This window comes from Arachis ipaensis, chromosome B10 (genome assembly GCF_059453495.1).
Source record: "Arachis ipaensis isolate K30076 ecotype BB chromosome B10, ASM5945349v1, whole genome shotgun sequence".
Lineage (NCBI taxonomy): Eukaryota > Viridiplantae > Streptophyta > Magnoliopsida > Fabales > Fabaceae > Arachis > Arachis ipaensis.
In genome coordinates, this window is record NC_142435.1 from 65,489,494 (window position 1) to 65,513,540 (window position 24,047).

At 34.1% G+C, this 24,047-nt stretch overlaps 1 non-coding gene across 1 annotated transcript; it reads left to right on the top strand.

Annotated features, from left to right (window-relative positions):
* The first annotated feature begins 3,067 nt into the window (after positions 1–3,067).
* On the top strand, positions 3,068–3,175 carry LOC148580334 (small nucleolar RNA R71). The gene has a single exon (XR_015894915.1). It is a non-coding gene; the product is annotated as a small nucleolar RNA R71 (small nucleolar RNA).
* The last annotated feature ends 20,872 nt before the right edge of the window (positions 3,176–24,047 follow it).

The window sequence follows — 24,047 nt, forward strand, 5'->3', positions numbered from 1 at the left end:
AACATTCTTAAACAACAATTTCAAAAGACATATGCACTGTTCAAGCATACATTCAGAAAACAAGAAGCATTGTCACCACATCAATATAATTAATCTAAGTTCAAGGATAAATTCAAAACTCATGTACTTCTTGTTCTTTTAAATTAAAATAATTTTTATTTAAGAGAGGTGATGGATTCATAGGACATTCATAACTTTAAGACAAAGTTACTAACTACTAATGATCATGTAATGAAGACACAAACATAGATAAGCACATAACATAGAAAACGAAAAACAGAAGAAATAAGAACAAGGAATGAATCCACCTTAGTGATGGTGGCGTTTCCTTCTTGAGGAACCAATGATGTCCTTGAGCTCTTCTATGTCTCTTCCTTGTCTTTGTTGCTCCTCCTTCATTGCTTTTAGATCTTCTCTGATTTCATGAAGGATGATGGAGTGCTCTTGATGTTCCACCCTTAGTTGCTTCCAGTAATTGTGTGGAAGAAAATGTATCCCCTGAGGTATCTCAGGGATCTCTTGATTTGCAGTCAAATGTTCTACCACTAAGCTATAGACCCTTGATGGAAGCTTTTGTCTTCCCTTTCCTCTTTCTAGAGGTTTCTCTGGCCTTAGGTGCCATCAATGGTTATGGAAAAAAACAAAAAAGCTATGCTTTTACCACACCAAACTTAGAATGTTGCTCGCCCTCGAGCAAAAGAAGAAAGAATAGAAGAAGAAGAAGAAGATATGGAGGAGATGGATGGGTGTGTGTATTCGGCCATATGGGTGGGATTGGGTGGGAGAGAGATGTTGAATTTTGAAGGTAGTGGGTGTATGGATGTGAGTGGTAAATGGAAAACAGAAGGGATGATCATGAATGGAAAGAGAGATGATGAGGTAGGTGGGGATCCTGTGGGGTCCACAGATCCTGAGATGATCCTGCGGGGTCCACAGATCCTGAGGTGTCAAGGCATTTACATCCCTGCACCAATTTAGGCATGTAAAATGCCCTTGCACACAACTCTGGGCGTTCAGCGCCAGGTTGGTGCCCATTTTGGGCGTTCAACGCCCATTTGTTGCCATTTCTGGCGTTGAACGCTAGAACCATGCTTGTTCTGGGCGTTCAGCGCTAGGATGCTGCCCATTTTGGGCGTTCAGCGCCAGAACCATGCTCTGTTCTGGCGTTGAACGCTAGGCAGATGCTCCTCCAGGGTGTGATTTTTCTTCTACTGTTTTTGATTCCGTTTTCAATTTTTATATTTATTTTGTGACTCCACATGATCATGAACCTAATAAAACATGAAAAACAAAAACAAAATTAGATAAATAAACATTGAGTTGCCTCCCAACAAGCGCTTCTTTAATGTCAATAGCTTGACAGTGGGCTTTCATGGAACCTAACAGATGTTCAGAGCATTGTTGAAACTCTCCAACACCAAACTTAGAGTTTGGATATGGGAGTTCAACACCAAACTTAGAGTTTGGTTGTGGCCTCCCAACACCAAACTTAGAGTTTGACTGTGGGAGCTTTGTTTGACTCTGCTTTGAGAGAAGCTTTTCATGCTTCCTCTCCATGGTTGCAGAGGGAGATCCTTGAGTTTTTAAACACAAGGGAGTCCTCATTCCATTGAAGGACTAGTTCACTTCTGTCAACATCAATCACAGCTCTTGCTGTGGCCAGGAAAGGTCTTCCTAGGATGATGGATTCATCCTCTTCCTTTCCAGTATCCAGGACTATGAAATCAGCAGGGATGTAAAGGCCTTCAACCTTTACTAACACGTCCTCTACTTGTCCATATGCCTATTTTCTTGAATTATCTGCCATCTCTAATGAGATTTTAGCAGCTTGCACCCCATAGATTTCCAGTTTCTCTATTACAGAGAGGGGCATGAGGTTTATTCCTGAACCAAGGTCACACAGAGCCTTAAAGATCATGGTGCCTATGGTACAGGGTATTATGAACTTTCCAGGATCCTGTCTCTTCTGAGGCAATGTCAGTTGATCCAGATCACTTAGTTCATTGATGAACAAGGGAGGTTCAACTTCCCAAGTATCAATGCCAAATAATTTGGCATTTAACTTCATGATTGAACCAAGAAACTTGGCAGTTTGCTCTTCAGTAACATCCTCATTCTCTTCAGAAGAGGAATATTCATCAGAGCTCATGAAGGGCATAAGGAGGTTCAATGGAATCTCTATGGTCTCTAGATGAGCCTCAGATTCCTTTGGTTCCTCAGAGGGAAGCTCCTTATTGATCACTGGACGTCCCAGGAGGTCTTCCTCCTTGGGATTCACGTCCTCTCCTTCCCTTACAGGTTCGGCCATGGTGCTTATGTCAATGGCCTTGCACTCTCCTTTTGGATTCTCTTCTGTATTGCTTGGGAGAGTACTAGGAGGGATTTCAGTGATTCTTTTACTCAGCCGGCCCACTTGTGCTTCCAAATTTCTAATGGAAGACCTTGTTTCATTCATGAAACTCACAGTGGCCTTAGGCAGATCAGAGACTAAGTTTGCTAAATTAGAAGTATTTTGTTCAGAGTTCTCTGTCTGTTGCTGAGTGGATGATGGAAAAGGTTTATTATTGTTAAACCTCTTTCTTTCTCCATTATTAAAGCCTTGTTGAGGCTTTTGATCCTTCCATGAGAAATTCGGGTGATTTCTCCATGATGAGTTATAGGTGTTTCCATAAAGTTCACCTAAATAATTCACCTCTGCTATTGCAGGGTTTTCAGGATCATAAGCTTCTTCTGCATAAGAAGCCTCTTGAGTACTGTTGGATGCAGCTTGCATTCCATTCAGACTCTGAGAAATCATATTGACTTGCTGAGTCAATATTTTGTTCTGAGCCAATATGGCATTCAGAGTGTCAATCTCAAGAACTCCCTTCTTCATAGGCGTCCCATTATTCACAGGATTCCTTTCAGAAGTGTACATGAACTGGTTATTAGCAACCATGTCAATAAGTTCTTGAGCTTCTGTAGGCGTTTTCTTTAGGTGAATGGATCCACCTACAGAAGTATCCAATGACATCTTTGATAACTCAGATAAACCATCATAGAATATATCCAGGATGGTCCATTCTGAAAGCATGTCAGAAGGACACTTTTTGGTCAACTGTTTGTATCTTTCCCAAGCTTCATAGAGGGATTCACCTTCTTTCTGTTTGAAAGTTTGAACATCCACTCTAAGCTTGCTCAGCTTTTGAGGAGGAAAGAACTTGGCTAAGAAAGCCTTGACCAGCTTATCCCAAGAGTTTAGGCTATCCTTGGGTTGAGAATCCAACCACACTCTAGCTCTGTCTCTTACAGCAAAAGGGAAAAGCATGAGCATGTAGACTTCAGGATCTACTCCATTAGTCTTAACAGTATCACATATCTGCAAGAATTCAGTTAAGAACTGAAAAGGATCTTCAGATGGAAGTCCATGAAACTTGCAGTTCTGCTGCATCAGAGAAACTAATTGAGGTTTCAGCTCAAAGTTGTTTGCTCCAATGGCAGGTGATGTGCGGAAAACGATCCGACACAAAACTCACCGGCAAGTGCACCGGGTCGCATCAAGTAATAATAACTCACGGGAGTGAGGTCGATCCCACAGGGATTGAAGGATTGAGCAATTTTAGTTTAGTGGTTGATTTAGTTAAGCGAATCAAGATTTGGTTGAGAGATTTGTGATTTGCAGAATTTAAATCGCATGGAAAGTAAAGGGAATGGGGAATTGGCATGAAATTTAAGAGAACAGGAATTAAAGTGCTGAATCTTAAAGAACAAGAAATTAAATGGCAGAAACTTAGAACGCAAGAAATGTAAATTGCAGAATCTTAAAGTGCAAGAAATGTAAATGGCTTGAATTGTAAAGGGAATTGGGAATTGGATTTGCAGAAATTAAACAAGGAAAAGTAAAATTCAACAAACAGAGAAATAGAAAATGACTTGGATTGAACCGGATCTTAAAACAGAAATGTAAATGAGATTGAAAAACATTAAACAGAGGATGTAAAATTGGAATTCAGATCTCAGGACCCAAGAGACTAGATAACCAAGTCTAGATCTCAATGCCTTCCTAGATCCAACAAGAACAATTGCAAAGGAAATGTAAATTGCAAAGAAAGTAGATGAAGAAGCAATTAACTGAAACTGAAATTTAATTAAGCAGAGAATTAAACAAGATCCCAAGGTGAGATTGAAACAGAAGTTCTTCAATTCTCCACCCAAGATCCGAAGCAAGAAAATTAAAGAGTGCTGGGCAAGAACAAGGAAGAAGAGAGATCAATTCTCCTCCCCAATTCTCTTGAATTAAAACAACAATGCTAGAATGTAAAATGAGCTCTCTACTAAGTGCACTAATCAAACCGAAAAGAAAGCTCTCTTAAAAACTTAAATCCTATGCTATTTATACACTTTCTTCAAATGGTCTTCAAGCCTTCAATTGGGCCTTTGCTCTTGATGGAATTGGGTTGATAGAGGCCTTGGTTGATTGCTCTTGGAGTTTGGAGAAGAACCGAATTGAACCGGGTTTGGAATCATGAAAGCTTGAGTAAAAGTTTGAGTAAAAGTTTGAGGCAAACTTTTACTCAAACTTTTCACATCAGCCACCCTCTTTTGCTGATACCAACATTGGGGCAAAAGTTTGGGGTCAAACTTTTGCTCCAACGTTGGCCTCCCCTTGCACACTCATGGCGCCAATGTTTGCCAAAAAGTTAGAGGCAAACGTTGGCGCAAACTTTTGCTCTCCAGGGTGTGTTGTTCATGCGCCAACGTTTGCCAAAAAGTTTGAGGCAAACGTTGGCGCAAACTTTTGCTCTCCAGGGTGTTGATTTGTGATGCCAAAAGTTAGCCAAAAAGTTTGAGGCAAACTTTTGCTCAAGCTTTTTGCCCAAAAGTTTGCACAAAAGTTTGAGGCAAACTTTTGCTCCAGCTTTTTGCTCCCTGGTTCATTTTCACTTATTCCAAAAGTTTGAGCTAAAGTTTGAGGCAAACTTTTGCTCAAACTTTTTGTCCTCTCTTCCTCCTAGCCATTCCTCCTTGCTTCAACCTTTCTCCAAGCTTTCTTCACCTATCATTAATTAACCAAACACATCAAAGCTATGCTCAAAATCATGAGATATTCATTCTTTCATAATATGTGACAATTATAGCATAAAACCTCATGAAATTGCATTAATTCATACATGGTTGATTAAATCAAAGGAAACATGAAAATCTACCCAATTGGCTTGTTTATGGCTCAAGAAAGTGCATAATTCAATTGAAAACAAAAGAAAAAGGCTAGTGAAACTAGGCTAAGATGACTTGTCATCAGCAGGAATGGAGATGCTTCTTCCATGTAAATTGGAATTAGGTGCAGTAAAGTCACCAAGCATCCTCCTTGCATTATTATTATTTTCAGCTGCCATCTCCTCTTCCTGTTCGAAAATTTCTGAAAGGTTATCTCTGGATTGTTGTAATTTAGCTTCTCTTAATTTTCTCTTCAGAGTCCTTTCAGGTTCTGGATCTGCTTCAACAAGAATGTTCTTGTCCTTGCTCCTGCTCATATGACAAAGAAGAGGGCATAGAAAAAATAATAATAATAATATAGATCCTTTATACCACAGTATAGAGGTCCTTATGTTAGTAGAAGAAAAGAAGAAAAAATCTGAACTCAGAGAAAGAGAGGGTTCGGATTTTTGGTGGTGTGAGGAAGAGATGTTAGTAGATGAATAAATAAGTAGAAGGGGATGAGAGAGAAGGAATTTTCGAAAATAATTTTTTGAAAAAGAGTTAGTGATTTTTGAAAATAGTTTTTGAAAAAGGTTAGTAGTTTTTTCGAAAATTCAAAATAAAAATAAAATAATTAGTTAATTAAAAAGAATTTTTGAAAAAGGGGGAAGATATTTTCGAAAATAGAGAGAGAGAGTTAGTTAGGTAGTTTTGAAAGAGATAAGAAACAAACAAAAAATTTAGTTAGTTAGTTGAAACAAATTTTGAAAAGGTGAGAAGTTAGGAAGTTAGAAAAGATATTTTGAAATCATATTTTGAAAAAGATAAGATAAGAAGATATTTTTGAAAAGATATGATAGAAATTAGTTTTTGAAAAAAAGATTTGATTTTTTTGAAATCACAATTAATGACTTGATTCACAAGAAATCACAAGATATGATTCTAGAACTTAAAGTTTGAATCTTTCTTAACAAGAAAGTAACAAACTTGAAATTTTTGAATCAAAACATTAATTGTTATTGTTATTTTCAAAAATTTGTGATAAAAATAAGAAAAAGATTTTTGAAAAATTTTTGGAATTTTCGAAAATAACTAAGAAATTTGAAAAAGATTTGATTTTTGAAAAAGATTTTGAAAAAGAGAAGATTTTCAAATTGAAAATTTGATTTGACTCATAAGAAACAACTTGATTTTAAAAATTTTTGAAAAAGTCAATCCAAATTTTCGAATTTAATGAGAGAAAAAGGGAAAGATATTTTTTTGATTTTTGAATTTTTATGATGAGAGAGAGAAAAACAAGAAAAATGTGCAATGCATGAGAATTTTAGATCAAAACATGTGATGCATGCAAGAATGCTATGAATGTCAAGATGAACACCAAGAACACTATGAAGATCATGATGAACATCAAGAACATATTTTTGAAAAATTTTTAATGCAAAGGAAACATGCAAGACACCAAACTTAGAATTCTTTAATGCTTAGACACTAAGAATTCAAGAATGCGTATGAAAAACAAGAAAAGACACAAAACATGCAAATGCAAAGATCAAACAAGAAGACTTACCAAGAACAGCTTGAAGATCATGAAGAACACTATGAATGCATGAATTTTCGAAAAATGCAAGATGCACATGCAATTGACACCAAACTTATAACATGACACAAGACTCAAACAAGAAACACAAAAAAATATTTTTGATTTTTATGATTTTCTAATTTTTTTGTATTTTTATTATTATTTTTTTTTCGAAAACAGATGAGAAAATTTTTTGAAAGATTTTTGAAAAATTTTTGAAAACAAAACAAAAAGAAAATTACCTAATCTGAGCAACAAGATGAACCGTCAGTTGTCCAAACTCGAACAATCCCCAGCAATGGCGCCAAAAACTTGGTATGCGAAATTGCTACTCAGGTTGTGAATTGTTGTTCGAAATTGATTCCCTGGCAATGGCACCAAAAACGGATGCACAGAATCATGGTCTAAACATATCTTCACAACTTCGCATAACTAACCAGCAAGTGCACTGGGTCGTCCAAGTAATACCTTACGTGAGTAAGGGTCGAATCCCACGGAGATTGTCGGTATGAAGCAAGCTATGGTCACCTTGTAAATCTCAGTTAAGTTGACTCATATGGGCTACAATATATTATGTAAATAAAACATAAAGTAAGGATAGAAATACTTATGTAATTCATTGGTGAGAATTTTAGATAAGCGAATGGAGATGCTTTCGTTCCTCTGAACCTCTACTTTCCTGCTATCTTCATCCAATCAGTCTTACTCCTTTCCATGGCTACCTTTATGTGATACATCACCACTGTCAATGGCTACTTTCGGTCATCTCTCGGGAAAATGATCCAATGCCCTGTCACGGCACGGCTAATCGTCTGGAGGCATCACCCTTGTCAATGGCTTCATCTTATCCTCTCAGTGAAAATGGTCAACGCACCCTGTCACAGCACGGCTATTCATCTGTCGGTTCTCGATCATGCTGGAATAGGATTTACTATCCTTTTGCGTCTGTCACTAACGCCCTGCAATCGCGAGTTAGGAGCTCGTCACAGTCATTCATTCATTGAATCCTACTCGGAATACCACAGACAAGGTTTAGACTTTCCGGATTCTCTTGAATGCCGCCATCATTCTAGCTTACACCACGAAGATTCTGGTTAGGAGATCTAAGAGATACTCATTCAGTCGAAGGTAGAACGGAAGTGGTTGTCAGGCACGCATTCATAGGGAATGATGATGATTGTCACGTTCATCACATTCAGATTGAAGTACGAATGAATATCTTGGAAGCGAAACAAGATGAATTGAATAGAAAACAGTAGTACTTTGCATTAATCTTTGAGGAACAGCAGAGCTCCACACCTTAATCTATGGAGTGTAGAAACTCTACCGTTAATTATACATAAGTGAAAGTCCAGGCATGGCCGAGAGGCCAGCCCTCAAACGTGATCTAAGATAGCATACAACTGATCAAAGGTACCTAATACAATAGTAAAAGGTCCTATTTATAATAAACTAGCTACTAGGGTTTACAGAAGTAAGTAATTGATGCATAAATCCACTTCCAGGGCCCACTTGGTGTGTGCTTGGGCTGAGCTTTGAGTGTTGCACGTATAGAGGTCCTTCTTGGAGCTGAACGCCAGCTTTTGTGCCAGTTTGGGCGTTCAACTCTGGTTTTGGATCCTTTTCTGGCGCTGGACGCCAGAATTGGGCAGAGAGCTGGCGTTGAATGCCAGTTTGCGTCGTCTAAACTTGGCCAAAGTATGGACTATTATATATTTCTGGAAAGCCCTGGATGTCTACTTTCCAACGCAATTGGAAGCGCGCCATTTTGAGTTCTGTAGCTCCAGAAAATCCATTTTGAGTTCAGGGAGGTCAGAATCCAACAGCATCAGCAGTGCTTCTTCAACCTCTGAATCTGATTTTTGCTCAAGTCCCTCAATTTCAGCCAGAAAATACCTGAAATCATAGAAAAATACACAAACTCATAGTAAAGTCCAGAAATGTGAATTTAACATAAAAACTAATGAAAACATCCCTAAAAGTAACTAGATCCTACTAAAAACATACTAAAAACAATGCCAAAAAGCGTATAAATTATCCGCTCATCAGGTGTTCGCATGCCTTGTGTGAGCGAACGAAATTGGAAAATTTTACACTTGTGCGTATGCACACCTCTATGCGTACGCACATATTTTGAAAATCTTCCTGGGCGTGCACAAGCACACCCCTGTGCGTACGCACATGCCCTGTTTTTCAACTAAAATCTTGTTTTTAATTGTTTTGCCTTCCCAATAAGTTTGTAAACTTCTGTGACACTTATTTCAGAATTTTTGTCTTGTTTTTGGATGTTAAAACATAGAGAAGTTCTTAGGTGGAATTCTTTGGGTATTACCTTGAAAACTTAGAGAACAGAGGCTTAGGTTTCTGGTGTATTGAGGATGAGTTTTGTTGAGAGAGAAGGAAGAGTAGTGAATTTGGTGATTGCTGGCAATGAATTGAGAAACTGATGAACTAATGAGTTCGGAATGGAAATTATGAATTGACAGTGGTTGAGATGAGTCGAGAACTCGGAGTTGCAATGATGAATCATTGATATAATGAAATAATGAATTTTTGAAAAACCATTGCTGTAACATTTTAAATTGAGATTGTTGAGACGCTATGTGCCTGGCCGAGATGGTGGTTGGATCCCACCTGTCGAGGTAGCGGCGGTGGCGTAAGGGCGGTGGTTCATTCCGCTTGCGTTGAGATGTGAGGTCTGTGACAAGAGTATCCCGCTTGCATCCCTTCGGATCACTACAGTGTGCAGGCACAAAATCCTAGACGGTGTTCCGAGCACCATATCTCGGGGGTTCCCATTATGATTCCAAAGGGCGACATCTCCATGGAGATGTGTCGGGTTGGCAGTTGAACCGACATTGTGATATCACAACCAATAGGACAGGCATTCATCATATGCATCTTCTATCTGTTTGTTTACTTTGCTAACTTGAATTTGCTTGCCTACCTGTATAACATGTCTAATTGCCAAATTGAATTACTTGTCATATATGCCTATACTTGTGTTTTACTTGCATTGATATTAATTGTGTATTCTACTGGGATTGAGGAGGTTCGGAAGGTGGTGGCGATGGGATCGCATGGAGGATAGGTTGGTGAATGTTGTGGGACAGCGAAGAGTTGTTAGTTTAGAAATCCACTAGTTAGAATACCCCTTTATTATGTTAAGGTTTAATTTATTCTTTAATGTTTTAGTTATGCTTTAAGATGAATCTTGTGACGGATATGAAGTTCTGGGATTGCCTCTGGCGTCTCAGAGTCTTATATCTTACATCACTGGGCACTGTTACCATACTGAGAACCTCTGGTTCTCATACCATATTCTGTTGTTGTTTTTCAGATGCAGGTCGCAACCCACCTCGGTGAGTTGCTTGGTGGTGACAAAGCGGAGGATCTCCATTCTGTTTTGAAATCCTTTTGATTATTTTGCTTTGTTCTCTCATCTTTACTTTTGCCTAGAGGCTTATTTTGAGAGAGAAACTTGTATAAACTATTTATTTTACTTTCAAAATTTTGTATTGTCTATATATAGATAGCCGGCTTAAACTCCGCGAGTCGTGGCTAGATCTTTATACTATTATACTCTGCTATTTTGTTATATTATATCTATTTTTCTTGTGCGTTAAGTTTGTAGCTTCATGAGTACGTTTTGCACTTTTCAAATCATGTTTTTGAATTGTATCCTTCATCGGGCTTCTAGAATATATTACTTCTTCTATATATATGTATAAGCTTTAGACTTGTCGTAACCTTTGATTAACCTTTGCTTTACGACACGAGGTAAGGCTTAGGGTAATTAGGGTGTTACTTCTTTGTCAGCAGAGAGGAGGTCATCTTTGCTTCTCTCTAGCAATCTTTTTCTCATAAACAATATCGCGATACTGTTCCCGCTCTTTTGCCTTTTTAATCAGATTTTGGATATACCTTGCTGATAAACCACTATTTTATGATTTATCTTGTGTTTAATTGAGTGGTTTCATCAAGTCTTCACCACTTATTCATACTAATTGCATGGTTTTATATTTCCCTTCCTAGTTTCACTCTATGGTTGAAAACATGCTTCCTAGAGATCTTTAATTTGTGTATTTTAATTCTCTTTTATACCATTCGATGTCGTGATCCGTATGTTAAGTGTTTCAGGCTTCATAGGGCAGGAATGGCTTAGAAATGGGAGAGGAAGCTTGCAAAAATGGAAGGAACACAAGAAACTAAGGAGATGACCAGCGAGCATCGACGCGCATGCATGGCTCATGCGTGCGCGCGACATGGAGGAAATTGTAGCGATGCGTGCGCGTGCCTGAGGCGTACGCGTGGATTGGAGTCTGTACAAAAGACGCGAACCGTGACTGACGCGTATGCGTGACCTGCGTGATCTGCAGAATTAACAGAAAATGCTGGGGGCAATGTCGGGCCGTGTTTTGACCTAGTTCTCGGCCCAGAAACACAGAATAAAGCCAGGGAACTTGCAGAGACTCAACACACATACACACATTCTCATTAGGATAGTTTTTAGGTTTTAGATCTGAATCTAGAGAGAATTTACTTTTCCTCTAGGTTTTCTTTACATTCATAGTTCATTAGTTTATTGCTTTTGCTTTTGGATATTGAAAAGTCATCACTTCCGTTGAAGATACTATTCTAGTTTGTTTCTTTACTTGCTCTTTTATTTATTCCATATTCTCAATTTCTTGTTTAGAGTGGTAATTAGATTATTTTCATGGATTGTTAATGCAAAGGATTACTTTTACTTTTAATTAATTTTGAATATATATTTTATTTAAATTATTATGTCTCTTTTCTATTCCAAACTCCCAATAACGAAGATGATATCCATGTCAATAGAGTAGATTCCCTACTTGACATGGGGTTGATTAAGAGGAGACATTTGAGTTGGAATGCTCGAGTGGTTAGTTAAATTGGAAGTTGTTGGCTAATTCTGTATTTACTAACGCTAGACCTTCCCAAAGGAGAGGACTAGGTTTTGCGAATAAGAGTTAGCTCAATCAATTGACTTTCCTTTATTTAGTAAGGGTTAACTAAGTGAAAATAACAACCTCTTTATACTACACTTGAGAGAATTCTAACAAGGACAGAACTTCCAATTAATCATTCCCCCAGTCAAGGCTTTTTAATTTGAATAATATAAATTTCTTTTAATTTTCATTGCACTAAATTACAATTGTTTATTTTCTGTTAATCAACTCTCAAAACTCTCGGAAAACTCCTGATTAATAAATTAGCACCCTTTCTAGCAACTCGTTGGGAGACGACCTGGGACTCATACTCCCAGTATTTTTATTTAAAACTTTTGTGACAACCTTTCTAAATTGATGCGGCGGATTTTTCTGGTTAAGAGCTATACTCGCAACGCTGTTCTTATATTACAATCTCTTAATTGGTCTAACTTCTGCCACGCACCACTTGCTGCATCACAATTTGCAAGATGATTATTAGCAATGTCAATTGACATGAAACTGAAATTTTTTTTTGACAAACAAAAGTAGTAATAATAATAATAACAATAATAATTAATAAAATATAACACAAAAAATTAATTTTAACCATAAAACAAGAAACAACTTTAAGTATTAAAACAAAGTGTTGATTACGAATCAACCTTGCCTTAAGAAGGGCCGCATGTCATTGTGACAATCCAGCTATCAATACCATATGGAAGGAAAACAAACTACAGTTATTAATCTTATATATAGAGCTTTATATGCTACTTGCCTACTTGATATATATATATATATATATATATATATATATAATTTTAGATTATGTTGTTATATCTTTATAAATTGGACTTTTCCTGTGCAAATGTGTCTTATTATTAATGCAAGAGGCCATTCGTGTCATATTAAATCAATCAGTCTTATTACTAATGCAATATATCAATCAATCAACAAATTCAATTCAATTGATCACAAGTAGTCTAGTTGACATGAGTAGGCACTTGAGTAAACTAACCTGATTATCCCAATACCACGAGAAAATAACTAAAATTTCCAGTCAAGGTGCACTCGATGATTAGTATCTGAACAATTTAATTTGACTTAATTAGGCTCAGAAATACATGCATGAAAATGCTAAACGATTAATTTAGAATAGGTTTAATTACTCTGTTGGTCCCTATAGTTTCACCAAATTTTTAATTAGGTCCCTATACTTTTTTTCCATTCAATTGGGTCCCTACACTGCTTTTAATTTTGTAATTACGTCCTTTTCATGTTAAAAATGTTAAAATTAACATAATATTTTTACCAGAATGCATGCGGTCAAAGATTTAATTAAGTTTTTAATTATAAATACCTTCAATTTGCGAATAAATATTCAGTTAACTCTAATATTTTTTACACTATGAAGGACTTAATTATAAAATTATAGTAGTGTAGGGATCCAATTGAAAGGAAAAAAAGTATAGGGACCTAATTAAAAATTTGGTGAAACTATAGGGACCAACAGAGTAATTAAACCTTTAGAATAACAATTGGATGCCTGTTTACCTGAAGCACAAATGTCACTCCAAAAATTCCCATGAAGAGACAACTTAGTCACTCCCTTGAAGACATTCATTTGATCTATTTTCTAGCATTGAACTCGTTAAATATCTGAGTCAAAACATTACAATAACTACTATCCCAATAAGAATCTAGTATGCTGTATTATACTATAAAATTATTTTGTTGCAAAGGATGGGGATGGAACAGAGACACATTGTATAAAGAAATTGCCGATTTATCTCCAAATTAAACAATTAATTAAATAGGTTTTCACTACTTACTTGGCATAGAACGAATGTGTTGAATATTAAAAGTATTCTTCACTTGTAAGGAGTGAGATTTAGAATCTTGATCATCACCTAGATTAATACTTTGCCAACCGAAATTAAGAATGAGAAGAATGGTCACTTGATAGATAGCCTGGGAAAGCAAATATATAAAAAGATCATAAAGTGATAGGATCCAAAGAGATATATATAATATGTTTCCAGGCTACACACAACTAGATGATGATCCACAACAGAATAATGTGTAAGTTTAATTTCTCCGCACGGTATTAAGAATGATGTACTCTAGCTACTACCTGTATCATCAAGTTCCTCCACATGACATTAGTTATAAGAGATTCCCTAAAAGATTGAGCAAGAGCACAGAGTGTGAAATTAAGACGAGAGACATTGTAAAAGGCATAAATCAGATCCAAATGAAGCAATACAAACCTTCAGCGAATCGGTGATCTGCGCATAAGGCTGTCAGTTGGTGGTTTCGTAGAATTGCACCTAAACAAGGGAATTCTCCAATGGAATTGCACCTTTTTCCTAGAATCAAAGAAAATAGCAAAATTCCATTAATGGAAATGTAAAGAACAGGAAAACACACTTGGTATACTAAACTAATAATATCTTAGAATTGACTATTAAAGATTTGAATATTCATACTAGCAGCAACTAAACAAACTGTATTTACCACGAGATCATCCAAATCAAACATATAATTTATTTAAAAATAAAGTCAATTCTTAAATTCAAGTCCTGAAACTTGAAATTAAACAAGTATACCAATAAATTATTAAGACCATCAGCAATCCAGAGACAACAAATTGCATCAATTTTAGAAATGAACCTACTTAGGATACACTTGCTTAGATAACATAAGCCTAGATAACATTTTGACATACTTAGGATACACTTGCTTTATCAACCAAGTAGAAAAGGCACTTGTTAGTTGTTACTTCTAATCCAAACATGAACAATATATATTGATGAAAAAAACTACAAATGAATCAATGAACATACAAGTATACAAGGCACTGTATGCCAAGTAAGGAACATACTACATAAAAGTAAAACACTTTCCCATTTAAATAATTAAACATTAGCTAGAAACCTTATAGAATAATAAGGAATTAAGAAAACTTACAAAATCTAGCAAATGTAATAGAAAGCATAACAGTACAAACAATGATAAGGGCCAATCTCCTACAAGCCATAGCTGATCTTTGTTAATTATCTATAAATATACAAATAAAATGGTATACATATAGTTAATTATTATTATAACAGTAGATGATGAATGATCCAATACAGAAGCCATCAATGGAGAAGAAAACTCAGAGCATAGACAGTGAATCAGAAAATGGTGACACAACAAAGAGGGCACAGGATTCGGTAGTCCAAGAACCTTTAGACCACTTAGTAGTCCAAACTAAAAACATATTTTTGGAGTTTTTTTATCAATTACTACGTAGTCCTTGAACTAATTTTAATTACAAATTAACCCCATATATTTTATTTAATTATAAAAATAATTTTTTATTTTATAAATTATTATTTTATCAATTATCTATTATATTTATTAACAATCAAATACAAAAATAACAACCAATTATATCCTCCATTCATCCTAATAATTCCAATTGATTAAAAAATTAACTTTGATCTCGTTACGTTCGTCCATGGCTTCCAAATCGTGTTTCCTTGAAATTCAATCGATTGGTTTTTCAAAACAATCGATTGAATGATAACTCAATCGATTGGTTTACACTATATCACAAAACAATCGATTGAAAGTTGTAAGGTAGAATGGTAAAAAGCTTAAACCAATCGATTGTTTATACTTTCCAATCGAATGAATGCCTCAAAACAATTGATTGTTGTTGTTACTCAATCGATTGAATTCACAAAAACAACATGGATTTGCCAAATACAATCGATTGGAAAGTGATGACATTAAAGTTTTAGCCAAATTCAATCGATTGGTAATGTAATCCAATCGATTGGAAGGTGATGAAGTTGAATGTTTTGCCAATTTCAATCGATTGGTAATGGTACCCATCTACTCAATCAATTGTTTTTTATTATACCAATAAGCTATTGAACCAACTTGGTTAAACTTGGTTACCAAAATAATTTCGTCATGTAGTATCACGGATTTAATTAATACTAGTAGAAATACATTTCCTTCGTCCAAACTAGACCAAACTACAGGATCAATGATTTAAGTTAAGTGATAAAAATTGTTCTTATGTTAATACATTGATATTGGTGCAAGAAGATAATAAGATCCTGATCATGGTGATTGAAAAAAAAAATTGGATTAATGAGGATTTGTACAACCTATTTGTGATTTATGAAAGTAGAATAGAATAAATTGTGCAAAATCCTACAGAATTCTGAAAAATGAGAACATTACCAATTGATTGAGTAGATGGATATTCCATTACCAATCGATTGAAATTGGCAAAACATTCAACTTCATCACCTTCCAATCGATTGGATTACATTACCAATCGATTGAATTTGGCTAAACCTTCAATGTCATCACTTTCCAATCGATTGTATTTGGCAGATCCATGTTGTTTTCGTGAATTCAATCAATTGAGTAACAACAACAATCGATTATTTTGAGGCATTCATTCGATTGGAAAGTATAAACAATCGATTGGTTTAAACTTTTTACCATTCTACCTTACAACTTTCAATCGATTGTTTTGTGATATAGTGTAAACCAATCGATTGAATTTCAAGGAAACACGATTTGGAAGCCATGGACGAATGTAATGAGATCAAAGTTAATTTTTTAATCAATTGAAATTATTAGGATGAATGGAGGATATAATTGGTTATTATTTTTGTATTTGATTGTTAATAAATATAATAGATAATTGATAAAATAATAATTTATAAAATAAAAAACTATTTTTATAATTAAATAAAATATATGGGGTTGATTTGTAATTAAAATTAGTTCAAAGACTACGTAGCAATTGATAAAAAAACTCCAAAAATATGTTTTCTACTTGGACTACTAAGTGGTCCAAAGGTTCCTGGACCACCGAATCCTGAGCCAACAAAGAGTGGTAGTGAACTTAAAGTCAAACCAATAAGCCAATCATCAATGGCAGCAAGATCATCACAAGTAGAATAAACAAAGAACAAAATTATAATTCAACACTAATAATAACAAGCAATTCTCAACTGTGACACGAGAAAGCTTCTAACACATACATCACTATAGAAATTGAACCAGACACAGAAAAAACACTAATTAAATACAAAATTGTGATATAGAACCCTAATTAAATTTAACACAGGCCCTAATTGCCTAAATCAGGAAAAAAAATTAAAAGCCTACCTATTGTGACGAGGGAGAGCGAATCGAGCAGGGATAGACGAAGCAAAGGCAGCACGATTAGCAAAAAAATTGTAGAACCAGAAAATATTGTAGAACCCTAAAAACCAGAACAACGAATCCTCAAAAAAATTGTCAAACCAGAAAATTCATACACACCATTGATCTCTATTCAGTGCTAATGTCTCACTTCATCGTCACTACCATCTCAGTTCTCCATCTCGGTTCATCATCACCAAGGCTAACTTGTCGTTCTTCACTGTTCTTTGTCTCTAAGAACAGAGAATGAGCAGTTTTGACCAAGACCGACTGAGTGGTTACGAGAGGGATAGAGAGATTTTGAGACATTAGAATGTAGAGCCGGAGTGGTGAGTAGAGATGAATCAATTACAAATGAAGAGTGTGACGTAGCGTCACAGAGTTATCTTCTTCGCAGTGTCGCATCTTCGCATCTCAATCCCATATCAGTCACCGTCGCACCTCTTTCTCATGGCCACAGCTTAGTTCCTATCGCAGCTCGCCCCGCCTCCTCTGTTCTGTTGCTCTCTACCAGTCGTGGTTCCGTTACTCAATGCCTCCCTGCCATTAGCCATCGTCTGTCCAGTGCCGGCACCGTAAATGAGTGTTTGAGAGATGAGAGTGTGTGGTTTTGGAGATAAACAAGCAAGGGTTTCAAGAGAATTAAAAGGGGAAAAGGGATTTTACTTTTTTAGAGATATCAGAGTGTTCAAATCCAAAGCGATCCAAATTAAATTACTCATCCAATTTAATCCAAACCGAAAATCAATTTAAATTGCATTCATTCAGATTTGATTGGATTCTATTTTTTACAAACCACTGGATCGAATCAAATTTTAGATCTACTTTTTATAACCAATCCAATCCAATCCAAACTGCACAATATGCTATAATATTATTATTTTATTATTATATTTACAATTATACTTATAACATGTTATATTTTTTATACATTTTTATATTATTCATGTATTATTATTATTTAATAAATATTTCATGTTCAAAATTTTATTTATTTATTTATTTTAACTAACCTATAATTTTATTTCTATTGTTATATTATTGTTAGCTTTTTAAGATATTGTTAAGACTTGTTATGTCATTGTTGATTATTTAAAATTTGATGTTGAGACTTGTTATATGTATTTAATTTTTTTAATTTATAAAACCACAAATCCAATCCAATCCAAATCGCTTGAAATTGGATTGGATCGGATCATTTTTTTTAAAAAAAAAAGCATCCAATCCAAACCGCACCACAAACATCCCAATCAGAGAGGTTTCAGAGAATTAGAAGGGAGAAGGGAAAGGGAAAAGGAAAGGGTTTTTCAAGATTAAGGGTAAAGAAAGGGTTTCACGGGTTTATTAAGAAGGAGGGTGAAAACGGCAAAGAATTTGGTAAACTATGATTTCTTATAAGTAAGTATTCGGTATTTAAATTTCATCTCATGTATGCAATAATTCATTAACTAGTGACAAACTATTAAACAGAATTTTGATCTGTAACAGATTAATTATTGACTTGTCGAGTGAAGAAATACGAAAAAGGTAAAGGTATATATGATGGCGGATTTCAAGTTGGATTCACAAAAATAAATGTACTAGTTTATTTTAAAAAAAAAAAAGGCATCTATTTGGCCTAGGAGTCAGCCAGCTTAATTTGCTACTTTTTCTGGTTAATTGAGCTAAGTCGTTTAGGCTTGCATTTTTACGAGTTTGATTTTAGAGTCAAATACACACGACTTTGGGACTTTAATTATTCTCTCGTTTAAAATAGCTTTAGATTACTAACAAAGTTGTGACAAATTATATTATCGTGCTTGGCAAATTTACTTCAAACTTTTCATGAATTTTCTATGGATTTATATAGAGGTTAGCGATTAGTAGCAACATAAAATAAGTGAGGAAAGTCTATCAGTTGTTAAACAGTCGCTAATTCCTCACTAAATAAACTTTTGATTAGTGACTCAATGGCGACCAGTTACTTCTAACATTTTCTCGATTAGCTTTGGATTTGTTATAACTCTATGACGGATTTCCAGCGAGATTAGCGAGTAATTTGCTACAAAATAGGTAGGATATAGCTTTTGCTTTGCGACAAGATTGCAGTTGCCAAATCGCTCGCTAAATTAACCTTGCGATAACTTAACGACAAATGTATTTCACTTGCTAATCAGTGACTTGAAATCAGCGAACGAAGTGTGTCAGTTGTTAAACGGTCGCAAATTTCTTACTACTTAGGTCGTAGGCGCTCAATATCCATATTTCCACTTTAGCGACTAATTAGCAAGGAACACTTTCCTAGCTGAATGATTTATCCGTTGAAATGAGTTAGCGACGACTGTTTTCTGTTGCTACCCTAATTTTGATTTTGCAATATTATGCGACAAATTAGCGAGAAACTAGTTGCTAGCTAAAAATAAAAACTTTTGTTACAAATTCGCTTGAAAATTGCTCATCGCAAAATGCATTTCAAGTCTTTGTGATGGATTAGGTAGTAACATTGTTCCTCACTAATTAGCCTTTTCGCATAAAGTTTATTTAGCAACGAACTAGTGTGCGAATTGTTTCTCACTAATTGTATATCAAACACTTGCGACGGAATAGTGACAATAATATCCCTCGTACTATAATTTTATTCGATTGAACCCTTAAGTGACTGATTTGTTAGAACATTGTCACTCGCTAATTAATTTGTGACAAATTAGCGAGAAAATTTTCCTCGCTCATTTTTTAGCTACAAAGTCAATTTGCGAGAAACAAACTTTCTCGTGAATCTCTCGCTACTCAGTCGCTTTTCTTATGTTCGAATATTTTGTGACTGCTCATTAATTTTGTCGTTAGTGCGTCACTAATTTCTTGAAAATTAGTGACTAATTAGTGACAAAAAATATTTCTCACAAAAATTCGTCGCTAATTTGTCAAATTCTTGTAGTGTGTGCGAACGCTCTCAACAGTAGGCATATCCCTGTGTGTGCGTGTGCCCCAGAATGTACGTACGCATGTTTTCAAATATTCATAGGGTGTGCGTACACACAAGTCAAACCATAGCCACTTCTCAAAGCACGCACACAGCAATGTGTGTGCGCATACAAATCAGAACTCACAATTTCTGCAACATCAAAAAAATCATATTTTTGACTCAAACTTCTAACGATCATATCTTTTTCTACAAAATTTCGATTTCCACGAAGTATATACCATTTTAAAGCTTTTTGAATTATCTTTAGTTTGATATAAAATTCATTCAATTTCAAAAACTATACCTCAAGATATGATCCGCCCAAGTTCGTCAAAAATCTATTTTTACCAAAAATGTTTAAAACTCAATTTTACGAAAAATCTCAATTCAAAACCAAACAATTCCCAACCCAACAATACCAAGACCACAATAAAAAGTCCTACCAATCCTCTCTCAACTCAACCATCAATAATATCCCAATTACACCATTCTACACCATCAAAATCCTTATTCATCAACATCCAAAATCATCATAAACACTCATAATTCTCCTCATTCATCAATAACATTCCCATTAATCGTCATTAATCATCAACAATACCAACAACTCTCAACAATCATAATAAATCTCAACATCAACAACCATTAACATATAATATCACTCCTCAACCATATCCACTCCATACAATATTATATCAATCACTAAATCACAATTCACATTCAATTAACATATATATTCAATTCAATCTTATCCAAAGGTCAACTAACCTAAGTGTCTAGAAACATTACATATTACATAAAGAAAACAAAAACCATACATTGGTCGATTTCCAAAATACATCAAACACCAAAACGAAGCCACCAAGCTCAATCCAAAGCCTCAAACCAACTTCAACAAACACCAAAACTCAATCTAACATCACGTAACATACAAACATCAAACCCAAGATTCACAAAAACAACTAAACACAAGGCTTTAGTGAAATCATACCTTATCCAACGAGATTAGGGATAAATTTCAATAATCACCCGCAACTAGAGATCACCTAAACAAATAAAATCACAAAACTTACTCAAAAACCAAACCCAAAAATGCAAAATTATTAGGGCTGGAAACTGGAGATTGAGTTTCGATTTCTTACCCACAAAACTTAGCTAGAAATGAAGAGCTTGATGAGAGCTTCGTGTGGCCACAAATGGCTCGTCAATCGGAGTTCCGTAACTCAAGTTATGGCTCACAGAAAGTGACAATGAATAGTGACACCCCTTTTCTTCTCCATTCTCTCTCAATCCGCGCCTCTCTCTCTCTCTCTCTCTCTCTTTGTGATGAAAATGAGCTGAAAGCTCATTTGTTAGGGTATTTATATGTTGGACTTGGGCCCAACTTGGGTCCTGTCCAACCCGCTATGTATTTTTGGTTCGTTTGGCCCACTTTGGGTCAAAACCTTTAAGATTAGTGTCCGATTGTTAATTCTAAATTATTTTTGTCCTTTCAAAATAATAAATTAAATTTTCAAAATCACATTTTCCAAAATACGTGGTATCAGACAGACTAGAGCCAATACTACCGGCTTAAGCTCCGATATGTATTTTTATAAAAATTTTCTGCAAAAAATACATTTTTCAACTCAAAAAAATTCATTGAATTCAAATTTCACTTTTATATTTTAAAAAAAATATTTTTATATTTTTGAACCGATTTTGGGGCAATTAAAATTATTATTTTATTAAAGCGTTCACTCCAGTTCTTACATTGAGGGTTGTTCTTTTGAAATTATTGTTGAATTGGTCTTAAATTTTTTGATAAATTAGCCACCCAAGGTATATTTATTACAAATCAAAAAATTTTAGAACAAAATTAAAACAAAATAAAATTTAAGGGTATTTTTTGAGTTTATTGAATATGTCACATTTATATAGACCATTAGATTTTATTAGATGAATATCAAAGGCTAACATAAAAGAAGAGTATTGATGGACTCTAATAAATACAAAATATCCTAGTACATAAATAAATGCTTTAAATGATAATACTTTAATACACAATACTTTAAACGGTAACAAAATCTTTTATTTTTAAATAATTAAATATAAAACATATAAATACAAAAAATATGAGTATTTTTATTCATTAAGAAAAATTATTTTGCAAAAAAGTTTTATAATATTAAAAAATTATATTAAAATAATATTTTAAACTGTAAAATAAAAATATAAAATAATTAAAATTTTATTTTATATTACTTGACAAATAATTAGATTATTATGTTCAAAATTTATTAACTAACTATTTTTGTTAAAGATATTATTATATAATATAATTTTTCTTCAAAATATTTTAAAAATATAATTTATTTAAAATATTATATATAATACATGAAAATATTAACTTTTTCATCTTTTTAATTTTTTTTAGAAAAACATAATAAATAAGTAAAAGTGATTTTATGTTTGGATACTTTAGTTAAAAGCACTTATTTAAAAGATGTTATTGTTTGGATACAAAAATACAAAAGTACTTTTATAATAATAAAATTACTTAAAGGAACATTTAATCATAAAAGAATTTATTAATAATAATAAAAAAATTATTTATACTAATTTATTTGATGTGATAATTGATCTCTTATATTGTCTCTTATTTCTTCCATTGCCCGAATATCTTCTTGTGTTGGTTCTTCCCATTTATTAATTTCATAATTTGTTGATCTATTTTTTACAATAGTACCGTCATCTTTATTGGCTTGTAACGAAACAATATCTTCAAACTTTTGTGAAATACTTATGTCATCAGAATCCATTATTCTTATAAAAGTATGAAGGGTGAAACATGCAACAATGATATCACGCTGGATTTTAAATTTGGCTCTTAATGGCATGTTTTGTAGTATCTTCCATCTTGCTCTGCATACCCCAAAAGTCCTTTCAATTACTGTCCTTAAACTTGAATGACAATAGTTGAACTTTTCATTGTTTGATCTAAAATTTGGTGCTAATCTAAATTGTGGAATATGATACCTTGTATGACGATAAGGTCCTAAGAATCCCTTAAAGTTGGATAACCAGCATCAACTAAGTAATATTTACCTGAAATACATCAAAAAATATACAAAAATCAAGCCACATATTATCATGGAAATGAATGTAACCTCAAAATAAACTTAAATGACATAACTAACCTTCTAGTGGATGTGAAAAATTTAGCTTTTTTGTTCGAAGTGCCTCCGTAAAAATTCTTGTATCATGTGTAGAATATTTTCAACCAGCCCATATAAATGTAAAATACATATTAAAATCACACACAAATTATAAAATAAGATAACAAAGCAAAAAATACTATTCACAATGTCATTATTAAATAAAGTTCCAAAATATAAAATCAAAACACAAATTATAACATTGTCACTAAATTAAAGTTCAACAATAACGATAATAAGAATTCATGCAGAAAAAAATAAAAATAAAGTTTAGAGACGGTTCATGTCATTCAATTTAAAAGATTCTAGCCATCCAAGTTGTTGATTGGGATCATCACTCAATGCAATGAAAGTTTCTCTATATTGTGGCTTAGCCATTAATCTAATTCCCAAATAGAAGTGTGGACTATATGGTTCTAGGCCAGGTAATTTGCGTAACAACGTGATGCAATTTTCTATGGAGTAAGGATCATCTCCCTTAGTTGTAGCTTTTGACTCCACACCAACCAAAATACGATCAAGTGAGTCCTGTAATCTAAATGCTATTCCAGCTCGTTTCTCAACTTTTTTGTTTGAAGTCTTCCTTCTTTTCTCTCTAGTAGGCCTTTGAACAACTGTATAATTAGTAATGTCTTCTTCAATAAATTCATTTGTATAATTCATGTCACCTCTACTCTCTAAATCTTCATTGTTCTGATTAAATTCTTCAGGATTTGGATCTTCCGATGGCACTTAAGCCCAATAACCAGTAGCTACGATGTCCTTGAAATATTGTTCAAACCTATCTAAAGATTTAGGACCTTCATTCTTAAACTTAGTGAATTCTGGATTAATCTGTTTAAAATATACAAAAGAATAAATATAAAAGATATCTAATAAATTTTAAAGATAAAATTAACTTATTATATTATTTTATAATGCAAAATTAATATACCTTAATTTTATCAGTCCACCAAGATTTAGAAGCTAAACTGTTTTTT